Source organism: Chenopodium quinoa, unplaced genomic scaffold, assembly GCF_001683475.1.
Source record: "Chenopodium quinoa cultivar QQ74 unplaced genomic scaffold, ASM168347v1, whole genome shotgun sequence".
NCBI lineage: Eukaryota > Viridiplantae > Streptophyta > Magnoliopsida > Caryophyllales > Amaranthaceae > Chenopodium > Chenopodium quinoa.
The window spans coordinates 2,432,450-2,453,915 of record NW_018745177.1 but is presented as its reverse complement, the minus strand read 5'-3'; positions in this window follow the sequence as shown (position 1 = coordinate 2,453,915).

The window sequence follows — 21,466 nt, the reverse complement described above, 5'->3', positions numbered from 1 at the left end:
CCCTAATTAGCAATCACGAAACCCAACCCTCTCAAAGTCCTCTCTCTTACACAGCTCTCTCCTCCTCCTAGGCTCCAGTGGTGTGTCGCGGTGGTGGTGGTTCGTGCGATGGTCAGTTTTCCATAAAGGTGGTGATCGCGGTTTTCCTCAATCACTCGACCAATCTAGTATTGGTGGACGGCTCGTTCGAATCTCGTGGACAAAGTAGAGGAGAAACGCTTGGGGCTCTATTCTCTCCCTGATTTGCCTGTCGAATAGCTTCGTGGAATTCACGCGTCAAAGGTATGATTATGTGTCTTGTGTGTTATGCATGTGATTCTTGGGATTGGTACTTTTGAATATGATTCATGTTATATCCGCTGCGTAGTATCTATAAACTCCTACAGTGGTATCAGTTAGCCTCTTGCATGAACGCGCTAGATCATAATTATACGATTATTTGATGTCCACGTTAATTTTAATATAAATTAAGAGGGAGAAATTAATTTAATTATGGTTTAATTATTATTTTAATGTGATTAAACTTTTGGAATTGATTAAATGTGATTTAATTATGCTCAAAATAGCCATGAAGAGACCGAATTTAAGCCCTAAATTGTTCGAAATTTTCGAACCCCCTTACCCTAAATTTCGAATTATTCGAAAATCCTAGCCCTAAAATATGATTTTGTGCTTGATTTTGATTTAATTTGATTTATTTTATGATTCATAATTTTAATTGGATTGATTTATGCATAAAAGTGTTTTGTGTATGATCATCAATTTAATTTTAAAAGTTAGAATTAAAATGGGATTAATTTTATGAAGAACCCTAATTTTAAAGTTGAATGTGATTTAATTTTAATCTCATGGACTGATTTAATTTAATTATGATAAATTTTATTTTAATTAAATTAAAACACAAAAAAAAAATGTTTCAGGTGGCCGGCAGCCGCGGCTGGGTGGCGCAGCCACGGCGGCTACCGACCAGGTGGCGGTCCAAGAGGGAGGGGAAGAGGAAGGGGGCGGTCTTGGTGGCTGAGGCAGCAGCTGTGCAAGCGTTGCACACTGCTGTCGTGGCTGCCACTGCTGCTGGTTGCTGCTGTCTTGCGGCAGTGGCTGCTGCAAAGCAGCCAGCCACCGTGGCTAGCCCCAGCTAGCCAACCACGGTGGCCAGCAACCGTGCAGTCACGGTATTTTCAAAAAAAAAAAATTTTTTTTCTTATTTTAAAAATTATTTCAAGATAATTATGAATTATTTTGGGAGAAAATTAGTTTTATTTTGGATAAGATAAAATATTTTGAAAACATGATCTTTTATTTTAAAAGATAAAGTTGGTTTTATTTAGATAAAATCTTTTATTTTAGGATAAAATTAAATATTCAAAAGTTGTTATATTTGATATTATCCATATTTAAAGTTGTTAAATTGGTAATTATCCTGATTAAAGTGGTTAATTTTGGATAAGATTGAAAAGGATATTATGAGCATATTCCAAAAGGATAATAATTGGTTTAAATAATGTGATTATCCCATAATTAGATTAGGATATAATTGATTTTAAAATTATTTGATTGGCTAATAATTAGGATAGAATCTCCTAAATTTGTTAGGATAATCATGAAAGATTAAATATGATTTATCTTTCTAGATTAAAATATGATTTGATTCTATCTCATGACTAAATTAAATATATGATATTTTATAAACGGTCGTGAATAATATATGATATTATCTAATTATGATTAAAATATGAGATATTTTAGGAAATGCGTTGACTTTATTATGAACATTCGATGTTGTAGTTTAGACAAGCATGTTAAGTGATTTATTATATGGCACTTTTATAATATATGATATTATGTTTCTATATAAAGACTAGTATGGCCCATAGATTCTCAAATACGATCTGCGTATCGTGATGTATTTTTGTAATCTAAATACGGTCTGCGTACCGTTAAGTATTTTTGTAACTTTTATTTAAAGTAAATAGAATAGTTATTTAAATAGTGTTAGTCTAAAGAAGCCCATGAAGTGAAGGCCCAAAGGAGCAAGGTGGGTGGAGATCCATGATGATTCAAGTGGGAGCTTTTCATTTCTAATTTTCTTAGGACTAAGGGGTCATACTATGTCATGATTTATTGCATTAGTAGATTATGCATGTTAGACTTTATTTATGTTGATTGATGGTGCGCTAAAGTTCACTAAATAATCACAACATAATAAATCTAGGTCCCAGTAATATTGAGATTGCTTTTCCAATTAAAAACCCGATGAAACCTTTGATATTTATGATGGGTCATGCCAAAGCTGGGTGTCATATTATATCTTAGGGGAGTGGGGGTAAAACAAATTTTACACTTTTAATTGGTTGTGCTCAACAAGGTTACCTAAAGAGTTTAGAACCTTGAAGCTAAGGGTAATAATTAAGCATGTGATGATTAATTATTCAACCAAGAGTTACAAGAGTTGTAATTAGTAAAGAGTTTACTCACCTTGAAAATGTAATGGTTGATGGTAGGGCCAAAGTCCAGTCAATTATTGCACAAATAAAGGATCTTGGAATCACTTAAATTCAATTGGGATCAATTAATTATTGAATAAAGTGTTTTAAAGTTACCAAATGAATGCGTTTATGGTACTTTAATTTTAAATTAAACATAATTATTAAACTTTGCCTTATTTTGACATAGATGGGTAGCCGTAATCACAATGACAACAACGTTTACAACCTTCGACCATTCCTTGAGAAGGATAGGTTGACAGGGGAGAAATTTTCCACTTGGGAAAGAAAGCTAAGACTTGTTATGAAATCTGAGGGTAAAGAGGATATCATTGATACCCCATTACCAGGACCTCTGCCAGAAAATCCAACTGCAGCAGAGATCAAGAAGCACAAGGAAGCTCATGACAGAGCTATACCTATCACTTGCTTAATGATTGCTACCATGGAACCTAGTCTTCAAAAGCGTTTTGAGGACCAGGATGCCTACTCAATCATGCAAGAAATTAAAGCTTTGTTTAAGAAACAAGCTAGAGTTGAAAGGTATGAGCTCCATCGTGAGATTCTGGATTGTAGGATGGAGAAGGGAGCCACAGTTCATGATCATGTTTTCAAAATGATCGGCCTAATTCAAAGTATGGAAAAACTGGGGCACTCATACAGTGATGATTTGGCAACAGACATCATTCTCCATTCACTACCAGAAAGTTTCAACCAGTTTATCATGAACTTTAACATGACTGCCACTGCAAAGACTATGAATCAATTGCATGCAATGCTGGTTAGTGCTGAGCAACAAATCCCTAAGGAACCTAAGAAGGAAGTTCTTATGATTCAAAAGGGAAAGGGGTTCAAGAAGAAGGGGCAAAAGGCTAGTGCCAAGAGCAAGGGCAAGCAAGTTTCCAAGGCTCCTGAAAAGCCTAAGACGACTCCAAAGCCAGGGGTGATAATGAGACAAAGCTATTCGTGAGCTATTCGAGCTCGGTTCGGTCAAAGATCGGTCAAAGCTCGGTTCGACGAGGCTCGACTCGATTTCCAGCTCGGCTCGAAACCTTAACGAGCCAAGCCGAGCAAGTCAAAGTTCGGCTCGAAAAGCTCGTGAACAGGCTCGACTAAAATATATATACTAAAAAAATACAATTTTAAAAACATAAACTTTTTTTTAATATATATTTTTAATATGAAATTATGAATTAATTGCCACATTCATTCATTAAAGGTTTAATATTCATTTTAGTTTATATATTAATATATATGTATAACCTTTAAATGTTAGTGGGGTACAACTATTAATTTTTTAACCCTAACTAAAATTCCCCAACTCCACTACTCCACACAAATTCAATCTCACACACACAGCCGTCATCCTCATTCCCGTCAAACACTAAAACAAGCAGAACTAGTCACGACTGCCATTGTTCATACTCCACCGTCAATTAGTGCTCACCGTAGTCTCATCATCAATTACTTAATTATTAGTGCTCAGTTTCTGACCATTGTCGTCTCAGCGTCGATTAGTGATCACGTCTTCTACTCACCGTCGATTAGTGCTCACCGTCTCTACTCATCCTCAATTACAGTTCATCGTTATCGTCTACTCACCTATGGCAGGAATAGTAGGTTAAACTCGATCTAGAAGTTGAGTTTTGTTTTTTTTTGTTTTTTTTAAGAAGCCAGATTTCGTACTTCAGCATTAACAAACTAGAAAACTTCGAACTCGAGCCGAACTTTGAGCCGAACTTGGGTTTGGAATCTCGAGCTCGAACCGAGCCTAAGTTTCCGAAGCTCGTCGAGCTCGAGCTCGAGCTCGAGCCCCCTTTGTGGGAAACGAGCTTGAGCCGAGCCTAATAAGGTTCGGGCTCGGCTCGAAGGTTTAGCACCCCTATCCAAAGCCCAAGGATGCAAGTGAAAGTGAATGCTTTTACTGCAAGAAGAAGGGGCATTGGAAGCGAAATTGCCAGAAATACCATGACTTCCTCAAGAAGAATGGAGCATCAACCTCAGGTATAATGTTATAAACATTTTAACTTTCACTTTGGTATGAGATACCAAGTTGCAGTGCTTAACATAGTGATGTTGCGCAGGAACTGCAAACAAGTGAAGCTAGCTTGGAAATGGAGCTTGAAGGTGCACTAGAAGTATTTGAGTGGCCAGAGATAGCTTCATAGTTTTAAATTTTGATTAGTTTATCATGCTTTTAGAACAATTTCCAGTTTTGATGAGACAATATTTCGGTTTTCTTGTTTTGAATACTGAATTTGGTTTACTTGGCTTGGACAAGTGTTGATCCAAGACCAAGGTAATAAATTGTTTTCATTTTGCTAGATATGAGTTAATTTTGTTTTATGACATTAATATAAGTAGATCACAAAAGTAAATTTAGATGATTCGAAATACACTTACTTATAACAAGTAAGGTTAGGTGACACTAACTATTTGCACATCCCAAGTAATGGATGGACTCTTATTCTTATATGATTGTGAATCACTTGAGAATTATAAGTCATGCTTGATAAAAGTTTAAATGACCAAGTTGCCTTTTAGTAGAAAGGGTAAAAGAAGCTAAAATGACCGTTTGGTACTCATACATATGATGTATGTGAACAAATAAGTTCAAAATTAGCAAAGAGATTTAACTATTTCATCGCTTTTACTGATGATTTAAGTAAATATATCGATAATTACTTAATGAAGTAAAGCTTGAAAAACATTGAAATGTTCAAAATTTCCAAAATGAAATGTAAAATCAGTTTGAGATAAACAATTTAACACCACAATATGATTGTTGTGATAAATATTTAACTTAAAAGGAATGATCATCTAAAGGGAATTGTTGAATTAATTCACAATCCAGAAACATTACAATTAAATTGTATGTTTATGAAGAAGGAATCAAACTTTGCTTGCCATTGTTCGATCCAAGATTTAATGATTTACAAATATCGTTGTGAGGATATGCATTAGAACAACAACATTTGCTTATATACTAAACAGGAAACTTAACCAAAGCAGTAGAAAAGATGTCATAAAAGTTATGATTTGGAAATGTTCCAAAAGTTATCTTTTCTAAATAGGATTAAGGGTTATGAAATCAATGTAAAATGTTTACTAAGATGACATAATACACCCTAAATCAGAAATGTAGTTCTTCATGGGTCTTCTCATGGAAACTAAGAGGTATTATTCCTACAATCGCGTAGAAACAAAGTGTTTTTTGCTCGCAATAGTGTCTTTAGAGAAAGAATGTCTTCCTACAAAGCCAAGTGGGAGTAAAGTTAGATCTCGATGAGAATCGAGACGAGCAACAAATGGATGTGGATAACACTGCATCAGAGACGAAGGCATATGAAATCAGCTAATTTGATAAAACATGTGTCGAAGCAAGCTAATTCCACTAGCGAGGCTTCTATCGTCCCACTAGAATGAAAGGCTTCAAAGAGTTGAAGAGAATAATTCTATTGTCGCTCATACCTATCGTAGGTTACTTGGGATCAAAACAAACAGTTTGTTGAAATTCTGAGAAAAAGGTGGATTCTAAAATTTTCTTATTAGAATGGTTAGAATCCATGGCCTACAAGCAAGCTTTGGACAAATGCCAACTCAGGAAATGGCTTATAGCCATGAAATCCAGTATGGACTCCATGTTTGTAAAGATGTGTTAGTCCATAATAGTCTTACAAATAGGGCCAAACCTATTAGTTGGGTAAGCCTATTCGGATTATTCTAGTAATGGATATCAAAATCACTTTCATGAAATGTTCTTGATGGTGAGAATGTATATGATACATCCTTAGAGTTTTGAAATCCAGAAATTCCTAGAAAGTTTTGCAAACTTCAGAAATTCATTTATGGATTGAAGTAAGCATTAAGGAGTTGGACCATTCGTTTTGGTTAAGAAATCAAACAGTTTGATTTCCTTAGTAAAACAAAGGAATCTTGTAGAGACAAGAACTTTAGTGGGAGCAATTGATCTTCTTAGTCTAGTATGTAGTTGACATACAGTTCATATGAAATGATATATCAATGCTTGAATAAGTCAAGCAATGGTTAGAAAGATTGTTTCAATATGATAGACTTAGAAGATGTTGAGTACACATTGGAATTAAAATCCATGAAGTGAATCTTGAAGAATGACTGGAATGAATCGAGAGACTTATGTTGATAAGGATCTTGACAAGTTCATGAAGCAAGACTCTAACATAGGATATCTTCCCATGTTTCATGGTATTACACTCAGTAAAAACTCAGTGCCTTCAAAAGCTAATAGAGTTGAGCTGTATGGATAATGTACCTTATGCTTCTGCAAAAGGTTCATTATATGTGCCATGAAATGTAAAATGCAAGATGTTGCATATGACTTGTGCATGTGTAGCAGAATTCAAGCAAAAACATAATAAGCATATGGAGAATTACCAATAACAAATCCTTGAGTACTTGAGAAGCACTAAAGGAATTCTTCTAGCTATTATGTTAAATGGTAAATTAAGCAAGTTGTCAAAAGGTTACACGAATGCAAGTTTTCCAAACAGGCAAGATGATTCTAGATGGTGATCTAAATGCATATTTGTGTCTGGATGGAAAAGGACAGTGAGCTTGAAGAGTTTAAAACCAGAGCACTATTGCACACTCAATGTCAGAATATGTGTATTAAACTATAGTCAGATAGTTACAGAGGAAGTTTGGATCAAAATTTCATGTGATTAAAGGGGCACCTTTGCCCAAGAACAAAGAGGCCAGAGTCACATCACAAATCCAAACTTATAGATATGAGTTATCACCTCAATTATGAGATCATTGACCAGCGGAAGGTCGTGTTCTGCAAAGTTTTATTATGAGTGAGAAATCACTAAACCCCTTCCATAGACTAAGATATGAGAGTCATATTAAAGTCCTAGGATTGAAGCAAGTTGTGTAATTTGAGTTGTATATGTTTTGAGAAAACATATTACATGAGAAATGCATCAATTTGCAGAATTATGTTTAAAATAGAAATTATTATTTCTCTTATTTAATTATGGTTTTGGAAATTAAATAAAATGTCCAAAATAATTATGAATTAATGGGCTCATCAGGTTGATGACCTGGTGAATTGAAACCCCACAGGTGAACAAAATTCATATATTATTTAAAGATCCTAGTTCGAGATCATTAAAGTGGACATAAATGATTTCATTAAATGAACTAGCATGTAAGATTGATTGGATAGCGCAGTTTCATGGGCTATAGGGGCATAATGATGCTCGGTCAATCACTTGGATATGCATGAATGATGCATGATCGAACTATTGACCTACTTTGAAGTTCAAGTATAGAGCTTCCGTATATATTAGTGGATTCCTTTTACATGAGTGGAACATTGATTTCATTCAATAGATGTTGTGACTGTGGTATGCTCAAACGTCTAGCCGTAACTGGAGATTATAAAGGGTGTTTCCTGGTTACTTCAGAAGTTGAGTGGGAGTCATGTTGCCACAAGATTGGATAGATTCTACCTATTAAATTAGGAAAAGTGTCATGGCCGCTTGAAGAGGGAGAATTCAGAAAATACGTGGCCGCGTTCAAATGCATTACACAGTAATCATTTGGTTTTGTAATTCTAACTCAGATTTCAAGAAACGATTTGTAGAGTAATATGATCTCGACATGTGATGCAATCATATTATCAAATCGACACATATATTAACTTAAGGAATTTGAATATCGCACCCTTGTCTCAGAAAAGTGGGAGATTGAAGGAGTTATGCCTTCGTCGTGTGCAATTACTAGATATATAATTGGATCAAATTATGGAGATAATTAAGTTCGTACTTTTGGGTCGTCGTTTTGCCATAGCTAGAGGTACTAACGATCTTTGGACTAGTAAAATAGCCCAAAGCCCAATTGGACGGATCCTATAAGGTCACACAAAGGGCTAGATCGAGCATTAGAGGACGAGGCCCATCACGGGCCTCATCACTCTAGGTGGCCGGCCATGTAGGGGAATTAAGAGTGTTTTGGGCTTCGTGCCCTAGTCTATATAATGAGATTATAAATAGACTAGGTGCCTAGGTTTGCAGCAAGTAATCAGTTGACTGATCAGTGTGATCAAACCCTAATTAGCAAACACGAAACCCAACCCTCTCAAAGTCCTCTCTCTCACACGGCTCTCTCCTCCTCCTAGGCGCCAGTGGTGTGTCGCGGTGGTGGTGGTTCGTGCGGTGGTCGGTTGTCCATAAAGGTGGTGATCGCGGTTTTACTCAATCACTCGACCAATCTAGTATTGGTGAACGGATCGTTCGAATCTCGTGGACTAAGTAGAGGAGCAACGCTTGGGGCTCTATTCTCTCCCTGATTTGCCTGTCGAATAGCTTCGTGGAATTCACGCGTCAAAGGTATGACTATGTGTCTTGTGTGTTATGCATGTGATTCTTGGGATTGGTACTTTTGAATATGATTCATGTTATATCCGCTGCGTAGTACCTATAAACTCCTACATAAGCGAGTTTAGGATCTTCTTTTTTTCCTTCTTAATTTTTTCTTAGATTTTCTCTTTCTACTTATCTTTTAGATTAGTTGCTCTCTCTCATATACTTTGTTCTTAACTCTATTCTTAATTCCAGATTTCTTTGGTAACGATTTCTCTTATCTTAATCTTAGTTATTTATTCTATTCCTTTGATCATGTCTTGTTTTATTACTTTGATTAGTTTAGATTATATTATGTGTGAGTAGTTCTATTTCTAGGGTTTATGGGGATCCATAAATAATATGAAGGGGTAATTTATTGTTGTTAATTGTCAATGCTAGATTAATTTCCTATTGATTGATTTAATGCTCTGTGACTAGATTTGCGCAGATCTTTTATGCATGAGTTTGACAATATTGATTCGAGATTTGAGAGATGAGAATTGATGTTTAGGTCTAGTTTCAATAGGAAGGTTAATTTATAAATGATTAAGTCAAGATTCGAGAGATGAGATTTAATACCGGTAAATTAATTGTGTGATTATAATATGTAGCGAAAGCCCTTTATGATCTGATTAATTTATGCATTGATGATTGATTATTATGTTTTACCCTGGAATATTATTTATTGGTGAACCTATGTCCTAGGCCTTTTAATTCATTGTTTTCTCCTTATTCTTAATTTTCGTAGTTTAGTTCCTTTCGATTATAATATTTTGGTTACTTTATAATCTAGATTATATTAATTAATTAGGAATAAAAAGACTCGTTTCCCTGTGGATTCAACCCTACTTCCTTATCTATTTTAGTTAGTGGTTTTAGGAATTACTTTTGATTAGGTGATACGACTTTAGCCTGTCAAAATTTGGCGCCGTTGCCGGGGAAACGGTTTTATTTTTATTTCTGATTATTTTTGTAGTCTAGGTTATTTCTTTTTGTCGTAGAGAACGTTAGTTCTTTGAGGTAAGTCTCATATTTGATTTTATTTTTCTTTGTTTATGCCCAGGTGTTCCAGATCAAGTTACATCCCATTCAATCCTGAGATCGAACGATCCTTCCATAGACATAAGAATCTTTACAAGAAAATTCTGGCGGATCCTGGTGATAATAATAATCACCGAGATCCTCCAACTGATTCTAACGATTCAGAGGTATCTTCAGATTCAGAATCAGAGATGACGGCTCCAAAGAAGCTTAGTCATTACTCACAACCAAAGCTTACAGATTTTCCACACCTTACTCCCACTCCAGCTCTTGATGGGGTACAATTTGAGATTAAACCCAATTTATAACGATGATAGAAAGGAAGCAATTTAGTGGGGCTAAGGGTGAAGACCCAAATCTTCATATTGCAGACTACTGTCAGTATTGTAATACCATCAGGCAAGCTGGGGTCACACAAGACCAAATCAGGGAGATTCTCTTTCCTTTTTCTTTAACTGGAAAAGCCAAATTATGGTTTAATGGTTTAAATAGAACTGCACTTGGTATAACTGACTGGGAGACTCTTGTTTTGAATTTTTATAACAAATATTATCCTGTAGAGAGAACAACAGTACTACGGAGTGCAATTCAGAACTTTGCCCAAGAAGCCGATGAAACTTTATATGAGGCTTGGGAGAGGTTCAAGGACCTACAAAGAGAATGTCCCCACCATAATCTCGTACAATGGAAGTTAATCCAAGCCTTTTACAATGGGATTGGAAATTCATCTAGAATAATATTGGATTCTGCAGCTAGTGGGAGGTTTATGAACCTTAATGTTGATGATGCAGGTCAAGTTATCGAAGATATGGCGATACATAATTCCTAATATGGGAATCCTAGAGGCTTTGCTTACAAGGGGAAGCATAGTGTCGACTCTGTATCCTTTTTGATAATCTTAGTACTGCAAATGTAGCTAATGTTTCTGCAATTAATAATAATGCTAATGAGGCTTTCTGTGAAAATTGTGGAATTTTAGGTCATTGGGAACAAGATTGTAGGAGTTCCGTGGAGCAAGTCAATGCCTTTCAAGCTTATAGGCAGAATAACCCCTACTCCAACACCTACAATCATGGGTACCGGAATCATCCGTACCTTTCCTACCGGAGTACCAATGTTCAAAATCCACCACCACCACAAGAATCACAGGCGCCACAACAACAACAGCAGAAATATTACCACCCTAATGCTTTCCAGAAGAACCAACCACAACAACCCTCCTCATCTTCCGACCCTGCTTTGGTAGAAATTAGAGCGATGCTGGTTAATATGCAGAAGCACATGGAGAGTAGAGATGCCCAAATTGATTCGATCCTAGCACACAATAAAATTGTAGATAATCAAATTGCGCAACTTTTCGCTACTCTACAAGCCCGTCAACAGGGGCTTTGCCAGCACAACCGACCAGGCCTACGGATCAAGCCTATGCAATTACTCTAATGAGTGGTTCAAACTATGAAGGGCCCCCTATGCCCATAGATGATGAACCTGTTTTATTAAATAATGCTAATATTGATTCCGTTAAACCTGACAATGCAGGGTTAGAAAATAGTACTAATATATCTGATTTTACATTGAATGGTACGACTCCAGGGAAGGTAGCAGCTCCAGATCAGAGCAAAAATGCCCTAAAGCCAGTTATCAAACTTCCATTTCCCAATCGTCACTTGAAAACAAATTTGGATAAACAGTTTGGTAAGTTTCTAGAGATGGTAAAAGATTTGAAGGTAACAGTTCCCTTCACTGAATTAATTACACAAATTCCTGCATATGCAAAATTCATGAAGGAAATATTGACAAAAAAAAGGTCTATTAGTGAGGTAGAGACAGTAGATTTCATTGCAGAGTGTAGTGCCGTACTTCAAAATAAATCTCCACCTAAATTAAAAGATCTGGGTAGTTTTTCTATCCCTTGTCATATTGGCAATCTAATTATTGATAATGCATTGTGTGATTTGGGTGCTAGCGTTAGTGTTATGCCATTATCTGTGTGTTCCAAGCTAAGTATGGGTAAATTAAAAGCTACTAATATTACTCTACAAATGGTTGACCATTTATGCCATTATCTGTGTGTTCCAAGCTAAGTATGGGTAAATTAAAAGCTACTAATATTACTCTACAAATGGCTGACCATTCTTTTAAATACCCCCTAGGTGTTTTATAGGACGTTCATGTTAGAGTAGGTAAATTTTATATACCTGTTGATTTTGTTGTTCTTGATATGGCTGATGATACGCAAACTCCAATTATTTTGGGTAGACCATTCCTTAACACTGCAGGAGCAATTATAGATGTGAGAAGTGGCAAATTAACACTATCAGTAGGGGACGATAAAATTATTTTTAATCTTAATAATACCCCTAAAAGCCCCATGACAGAGGAGAAGTGCTTTAGTGTTAATGTGGTTTAAAGTTATTCTAACAAGCCCCAAGCTCTTATAAAAGATCCCTTGGAGGCGGTATCTTGTGTTGCATCCTTTTGAGATGAGATAGACAAATGGCAGAAGGAATTTGATGCAATATAAATATCCCTCTACACTATCGGTCTTGGCTTTAAGGATGAGAATGTGGATTCAAATAAGCAAGTTGTGGAAATTGAGCCTATGGTGAGTGTTCCACCAGATCGAGTTGCAAGTGCTAAATGTAGTGAAAATTTTAAGCAAACCTCGATCGAAAAGGGATCTTTGGTGCGTAGCATTGAAGAGCCCCCAATCCAAGTCAAGGAGGATCCACCAGATAAAGTGAATTGGCGCCCCAAAGGGTACGTCAGGAAGCCGCGTTGTGGCCTCAACACCGCTAGACAGGGTGAGAAACCACCCGACCAAGCGTTACGTCAAGGGTCCTAATTCTTGTACTTGGTAAGAAGGTCGTACGGGACCTAGATAAACCAGCGCTTTGCGGGAGACAACCCGTATTTTAATGCTTTTTAGGATAGTTCTTCTTTCTTTTTCTTATGAGAAGAGAGATGATGGAATTTAATGAGTTTTATAAGTTTATGTACAGGTTTGAAGGAAAAGAGTTAGCCTAAAATTGAAGAAAAAAAGAAAACAGAATAATCGTCCATTTAGCCTTGGGCCCGACCGGGCGCGAGAGCAAGGTTGGATGAAGCTTAATTTTTGCCCAACCGGGCGCGAGACTTGACATATATGGAAATATTAGCCCGCCCAACCGGGCGCGAGAGATGAGTAATTTCTGGGCGTTAGATTGCCCGATCGGGCGAAGGGCGCCCGACCGGGCGCGAGAGGAGAAGACATTTGGGCATTAAGATCGCTCAACCGGGCGAATTCCGCCCGACCGGGCGCGAGAGCATCGCTTAACAAAATATTCAGATCGCCCGATCGAGTGACAGGCCGCCCGACCGGGCGCGAGGCACCTGACCCCCTTTTTCTTCTTCTTCCTTCTTCTTTCTTCCTTCATTTCTCTTTTCCTCCATAACTTTCTCTCTCTAAAACCTTAAAACCTCTACCTTCTCTCTAAGATCTTCTCTTCATTTCTAACCCAAATCCAACAATTTTTACATATTCTTAATCCTCACTTCACCCTCTACAATCCTATATAAAACTTTTCAAGTTTCATTCAAATATTTTTCACACCCATTTTGATACTATGGATTCAAAGAGGGCTCGATCAATTTTCGGCAGGAATTCTGGCTCGAGGGAGGAGTACGACCCAGATTTACAACTCTCTTACTGGCCAACGATCCGTATTTCTATCCATGAGCAAAAGGAACAGCTAGAACATCTTGCCAGGCGCGAGGTAATTCCTTCACGGTGGTTACACCGCCCTACTCTAGAATTGTATGGTTTGTATGATTTTGTTAAACGATTTTTGAATGACATAGGAATGAGAAAATTTGTTGATATGCACTATCCTACATACCGTGAATTAACATGTGAATTCTTGTCTTCTTTGAAATTTGTAAATAGTAGAAATGGACCGAATTTATTTTTTAGGTTGAACAATAGGAATATTAGTTTGACATATGTTGAATTTTGTAAATTATTTGAATTAAATTATGAATTACCATTCCAATGGCATGCTGATTACAAAATGGGTAATACTTATCATGCTCTGTCTGGTTTACCTACCCCCGACCCCCAACATGCTAGTACAAAACCTATCCATCACCCTATCCCAAAAATCTGGTAAAGATTTGCGGGTGTGTTTTCTTGGTAGGACGAGCCTCATAACGCCTAAACCAACGAACTAGCTGTTATAGGACATTATGTATATGGGTTTGGTAAATTGAACATTGGTGGATACATCATTCACCATCTGAGTAGGCATGTCACAGCCAGTACCCAGTCTCGCACACTTATTCGTATAGGAAGCCTTATCACTAGGATAGCGGTTAAAAAGACCTATTTTATTGAGAGTGGACCCCACCATATGACCAACTGTGGATCGGATACCTATATGACTGCTAGGTATTTTGAGGAGTTGGGTTGGGTACGACTGGACAGTGAGCAGACACCCCAGGCCACTGGTGTATTAGGACTGGGACCGAGCAGCCCATCCCATCCTGAGCCTGAGGTAGCGTTTTCTCCACCTCGCAGGTCTCACTCCGTCCCCCATGTTGACTCTGACCCAGTTTGGGACCTTCGGAGTATAGGTCAGGCTTTATGCCGTATCGAGCATTCTCACACTGACCTTAGGAGGATGGTAGGCTCCATTGACCATAGGTTAGGGTACCTTGAGAGGAACCAGGGTAGATCTCTCTACCCTATGTACGATGATTATGCTCGTCGGGGCAACATTCACGACGATGCTATTTACCCTGACTGGTTTTAGCCTCCACCCTAGGGATATGATAAAGATCCCACTGCCATGGTATTTATACCGACTATTCTGCATTCCATGGGTACGGCCAGGACATTCCTTTCGAGGGACCGGCGGGGGAGTTTTCATGTTGATTATTTTGGTGGTAGCTCTTCAGATGATGAGAACTAGCTATGCTGGGCTAGTTCCCGAGCTAATGAGGACATTGTCTGATTTTGGCTTGGGGGAGATTTCGGATTTGGTATCTTTCTTTATCTCTTTTATTTTGTTTTGGTGTGTTTTCTTAGTTTAGATTTATTGTTTTCTAGGTTAGTTTTATTGCTTTCTTATATTAAAAATACAAAAAAAAATTGAAAAATAAAAAAATACAAAAATACGTTCCAATGAATTATAAATCATGCTTCCCTGTGCCCCATACTTGAGAAAATTTGTTTTAATTCTTGGTATATGATGATAAATATTGTGGATTAGTTGATCATGATTTGATGTTTGATTTCTTAGATGTCCTAACATGCGTCAATTTTGCCCAACTACTTGTGAATATAGTGCTTGACTAGTTGATTTGGTTAGGAATGTGTGATAGTTCCTGGTATGTCATTGAATTTGAGTATTGATTTGCAACTACAAGTAATGTTTGTATGACTCATTATTATGCACATTGTGGAGGACGAAGACATTTGTTCTTTTAGGTAGCCTCTAGATGATTATAGATACATTTGTTCCCTTCTTGCTACCCATGTTGTTGCCTTGACTTTTTTTTTGTTTATTAGCCACATTACAAGTCTAATTTGCCCCATTGGTTACTAGTCCCAAGCTTGGCTTGGGGGAGATATTAGTAAGTGAGGTGAGAGAGTTTGTAGTGTGCTTATTATTTGCACAATTTGGGTGGGTTTTGAGAAGTTATTTTTATTCTTGATCATGCTTATTTTTGATGAGTTTGAAAGTTATATCTTCTTGAAAAAAAATAAAAGAATGATGTTATGAAGATAAAAAAAAAAAAAAAAAAAAAAAAAAAAAAAAAGAGAGGAAAAAATAAAGTGAACTTCAATGAAAAAATTCAAGTTTGGAGGTTAATCAAGAAAGGAAAAAATAAGTGAACTTCAAGAGAAAAGAAAAAAATTGTACAATGATCAAACGTTCTAGATGGAGGTTAATCAAAGGAAGGAAATATTGAGCTTCAATGAAAAAATTCAAGTTTGGAAAATAAAGTTTGTTTATTCACTCCAGTTATTCATTATTATATCTTATGAGTGAAATTGTAAGTGTTGGGATTGTTGTTTATAATTGGAGTATGTTTGGTGGATTTTTGTTGGAGTTGGTTATGTTGGAGATGATGATCATTGTTTATGTTGATCATGGGTTTTACTAGGATTTGCTCCCTTAAGCATAGCTTTACTCTCACTTGTTCCCAAATGATTCCTACCCTTTACTCTAGCCTTACATTACAAGCTTTAAAGACCTTCCGACCTTTGTGCATAGAGTTGTATGAATGTGAAAGTGTTGTTTATCAATGCAAGTTATGATTTGACATATTTCGAGTCGACTAGTAGGTTGAGCATACATCTTTTTATACACAAGAGAGTGTGAGTTGGGAGGGCATTGTTCACAATAAAGAGGTTGGTTGGAGAGCGATTGAGTACATCTTTTACTCGCCACATAAATAAAAGTTGAGTGTGTGAGCACTAGTCTTGAATTCTATATGCTCTTGTGGTTTGCTCTATTTGACAATTGTTAGGGAGGAAGGGTAATTGAATGGATTTCATTGGTTGGCTTTGAAGCATGTTTATTGGATTTACCTTGAATTGTTTGTGCTTAATTTTTACTTTTTGGGGTGAAGCATATTTATTTATTCATTGATGAGATCTTTGCTTAAGGACAAGCAAAGGTTTGGCTTGGGGGAGTTTGATATGTCTATTTTATATAGTATTTTACCTCGTCCCTTAATCATAATTAGTAGTGTTTTTGGCTCTTTAGAGCCACTTTTATTACTAATTGGTGTTTTCTAGTGTTTTTGTACATTTGGTTGACTTTTGTAAGGATTTTCACTTTTGGAGCATTTTCCCAAGATATTATGGAGCGATTACGAGCACTGGAGAAGCACGACCAGTTTTTATAGCCCAGGGCCGGTTAGAGCCATCGAACCGGTGATTAAGGGCTCGGTATATATGATACCGGGGCATTTGGACCAAATATTCAAGACCCAAAGAGGAAATCAAAATTGGCCCGAAGAATTGGAGCCCAATCGAAGTCCAAATAGTGGTCCAAGAGTGCCGCCAGGCTAAAGAAGCTGGCGCCCGGCCGGGCGGGGGAAGTAAGTCGGCGCCCGAACTCGCGCCCGAATGTATTTGAAGGAAAAAGGCGCGCCCGATCGGGCGGTGCCTCGCCCGATCGGGCGCGTGTTATTATTAGGAGTTAATTATCGACGTTTAAGTTTGTTTTAGTTTAGGATTCTTGATTAGTATAAATACTTTTCCGTTAAGCGAGTTTAGGATCTTCTTTTACTCCTTCTTAATTCTTTCTTAGATTTTCTCTTTCTACTTAGCTTTTAGATTAGTTTCTCTCTCTCATATACTTTGTTCTTAACTCTATTCTTAATTCCAAATTTCTTTGGTAACGATTTCTCTTCTCTTAATCTTAGTTATTTATTTTATTCCTTTGATCATGTCTTGTTTTATTACTTTGATTAGTTTAGATTTAATTATGTGTGAGTAGTTCTATTTCTAGGGTTTATGGGGATCCATAAATAATATGAAGGGGTAATTTATTGTTGTTAATTGTCAATGTTAGATTAATTTCCTATTGATTGATTTAATGCTATGTGACTAGATTTGCGCAGATCTTTTATGCATGAGTTTGACAATATTGATTTGAGATTCGAGAGATGAGAATTGATGTTTAGGTCTAGTTTCAATAGGCAAGTTAATTTATAAATGGTTAAGTCGAGATTCGAGAGATGAGATTTAATACCGATAAATTAATTGTGTGATTGTAATACGTAGCGAAAGCCCTTTATGATCTGATTAATTTATGCATTGATGATTGATTATTATGTTTTACCCTGGAATATTATTTATTGGTGAACCTATGTCCTTGGCCTTTTAATTCATTGTTTTCTCCTTATTCTTAATTTTCGTAGTTTAGTTCCTTTCGATTATAATATTTTGGTTAATTTATAATCTAGATTATATTAATTAATTAGGAATAAAAAGACTCGTTTCCTTGTGGATTTTATGTGTCTATTTTATATAGTATTTTACCCCCATCCCTTGGTCATAATTAGTAGTGTTTTTGGCTCTTTAGAGCTACTTTTATTACTAATTGGTGTTTTCTAGTGTTTTCGTAGATTTGGTTGACTTTTGCAGGGAATTACACTTTTGGAGTATTTTCCCGAGATATTTTGGAGCAATCACGAACATTGGAGAAGCACAACCAGATTTTCTAGCCCAGGGCCGGTTAGAGTCATCGAACCGGTGATTAAGGGCTCGGTATAGGTGATACCGGGGCATTTGGACCGAGTATTCGAGACGCGAAGAGGAAATCCAGATTGGCCCGAAGAATTTGAGCCCAATCGTAGTCCAAATAGTGGCCCAAGAGAGCCGCCCGGCCAAAGAGGTTGGCGCCCGGAGGCGCGCCCGGCCGGGCAAGAGAAACGAAGGTCGGCGCCCGGTGACGCGCCCGGCCAGGCGCGAGAGTCTACCTGAAAAGCAAAAAGGCGCGCCCGATCGGGCGGTGCCTCGCCCGATCAGGCAGGTATTAGGGGTTAATTTCGTCGTTTAAGTTTGTTTTAGTTTAGGATTTGTACGGAGTATAAATACTCCTCCGTATTACGATTTTAAGACCTCTCTCTTTTTTACTCTTTCCTTACTCTCTTAATTGTTTTCTTAGATTTTCTCTCTCAAATACCTTTGTTCTTAATCTACTCTTAATTCCAGATTTATTTTGGTAACGATTTCTCTTCCCTTAATCTTAGTTGTTTATTTTATTCCTTTAATCATGTCTTGCTTTATTGCTTTGATTAGTTTAGTTTCTATTATGTGTGAGTAGTTTTCTTTCTAGGGTTTATGGGGATCCATAAATAATATGAAGGGGTAATTTATTGTTGTTAATTATCAATGCTAGATTAATTTCCTATTGATTGGTTTAATGCTCTGTGACTAGATTAGGCCTGATCTTTTATGCATGAGTTTGACAATATTAATTCGAGATTCGACAGATGAGAATTGATGTTTAGGTCTAGTTTCAATTGGCAGGTTCATTTATAAATGGTTAAGTCAAGATTCGAAAGATGAGATTTAATACCGGTAAATTAATTGTGTGATTGTAATACGTAGCAAAAGCCCTTTATGATCTGATTAATTATTGCATTAATGAATGATTATTATATTCAACCCTGGAATATTATTTATTGGTGAACCTATGCCCTAGATCCTTTTATATATTATTTTCTCCTTATTCTTGATCTCCGTAGTTTAGTTTATTATTCAAATATAAATATTGGTTACCTCATAATCTAGATTATAATAGTTAGGAATAGAAAGATCCGTTTCTCTGTGGATTCGACCCTACTTCCCTATCTACATTAGTTAAAGGATTTAGGAATTACTTTTGATTTGGGGATACGACTTTACCCTATCAGGATTCGACCCTACTTCCCTATCTATTTTAGTTAGTGGTTTTAGGAATTACTTTTGATTAGGTGATACGACTTTAGCCTGTCATTTCCCTCATTGTCATTCACAACAACCAACAAAACACAACACCAGCTCAGGCACCCAACATCTTTACGAGCCACCTACATCCAATATAACACCAACAAGGAATTCTTTTACAAGATTATGTGTAGGCGTGTAGCAGTGTAGGTCTTAGACGATACATGAGTTTTCATTATACTACTAACTTTATTTTGTAACATATATTTTCCCTTTCAAACTTATTGATAAATAATCTTTTACAAGAATAGGTGTAGGTTTTAGACAACACGTGGCTCAAGTTAGCTTTGTTAAATATATTGTAGATATATTGTGTTATTGTATATTTGTTAAGTGTAATTATCCTTCCTTAATTTATAGCCTACGGTTATGTAAACTCTGATGTATATATTGCTATTGAATGAATGGGAAAAGGTAACCAAAATATTCTTTCATGGTATCAGCGTCTAAGGTTTCTTTGCTTTCGCTCCCCTAGTCTTCGTCTTCCTGCCCACGCACTCTCTTTCTCTCCTTCTTCAGCTCTTTTCTTCCCCTGCCATGGCTGAGAACAAGTCTTCCTATCATCCAGCCCTGGCTGTCACAAAATCGAAGGTTATTCCGATCCAATCACTCTTGAACTGGAAAACGTCCTTTACTCTACGTGGGCAGAATTATTCAAGGTTCACGCCCGATCTCACAAGGTCCTTGACCATATCATCCCTCCCAAGAAGAGCACAAGGAAATTTCCTTCTACTGACTAAGAGAAGGAGCTATGGTCGACTCTCGATGCCGCGGTTCTCTCATGGATTTATGCTACCATTTCGAGTGACTTGTTGCACACCATCATGGAGTCTGATGCTAAGGCTATGGAGGCTTGGGATAGATTGCGTGACATATTCCAAGATAACCAACATTCTCGTGTTGTTACTCTTAAACAGAAATTTTTACCACTTCTATGGCCAATTTTCCTAATGCTTCTGCATATTATCAGCGTCTTAAGTCTTTGGCTGACCAATTGAAGAATGTTAGGGCACCGGTGTCCGATAATCGAATGGTTTTGCAGATGGTTGGTGGTCTCACCAAAGCTTACCGAGGTGTAGGCACGTTGAACTGACAAAGCAATCCTCTTCCCCTCTTTTACAAGGATCGATCTATGTCGACGTTAGAGGAGGCAGGCATGACTAAGGAGGCGGCCACAGAGTCGGTGATGTTAGCTACCTCCCATGATGATTTTCTTGATGAAAATTCAGGTGGAAATCCGAAAGGGAAAAATTCTGGAAATCGACAGAATAACGAAGGTCACATGAACCATTCAGGTGGCGGAAATCGTGGTCCAAGTGGTGGCTGGAAAAATAGTTCTGGCAGTGGCTAGAATGGTGGTGGCCGCAGCTCTTCCGAACAATAGCAACACCAAGTGCAGCAGCAGGTTTTGGCAGAACAGCCCGTATCCACCTTGGGGGTGGATGAACCAAGGCTGGCCCATCCCACCATGTCCATACCCAGCACAAGGATAGGCTAGGCCTCAATCACAAAACCGGGTAGGTAGGATTTTGGGGCCCAGACCGCAGCACCAAGCTTATGCGGCCTCACCGCTTGAGCAGTCCACATACAACACTCCAACTAATATTCAAGCTGCGATGCACACAATGACTCTCAATCTGCCCGATCCGTCATGGTATATGGATACTGGAGCCACGTCTCATATGACATCCACTCCAGGTATTTTCTCGTCTTATTTTAATTTGAGCAATCATCTGAATAATGGCATTGTTGTTGGTAGTGGTCATACGATTCCCATTGTAGGTTATGGTCACTCTTCTTTGCCCTCCCCGAATCCTCCCCTATCTCTTAAAAATTTCCTTTATGCTCCCAAACTCATTATAAATCTAATTTTTGTTCGAAAATTCACTACTGATAATTCTGTGACTGTTGAGTTTGATCCTTTTGGGTTTTCTGTGAAGGACCTTCGGACGGGGATGTCAATAATGAGATGTGATAGTCGGGGCGATCTTTATCCTATTACTTCCTCCCTCAACAATCAAGCTTCACCATCTACTTTTGCTATCTTTTCACCTAAGCTATGGCATGAT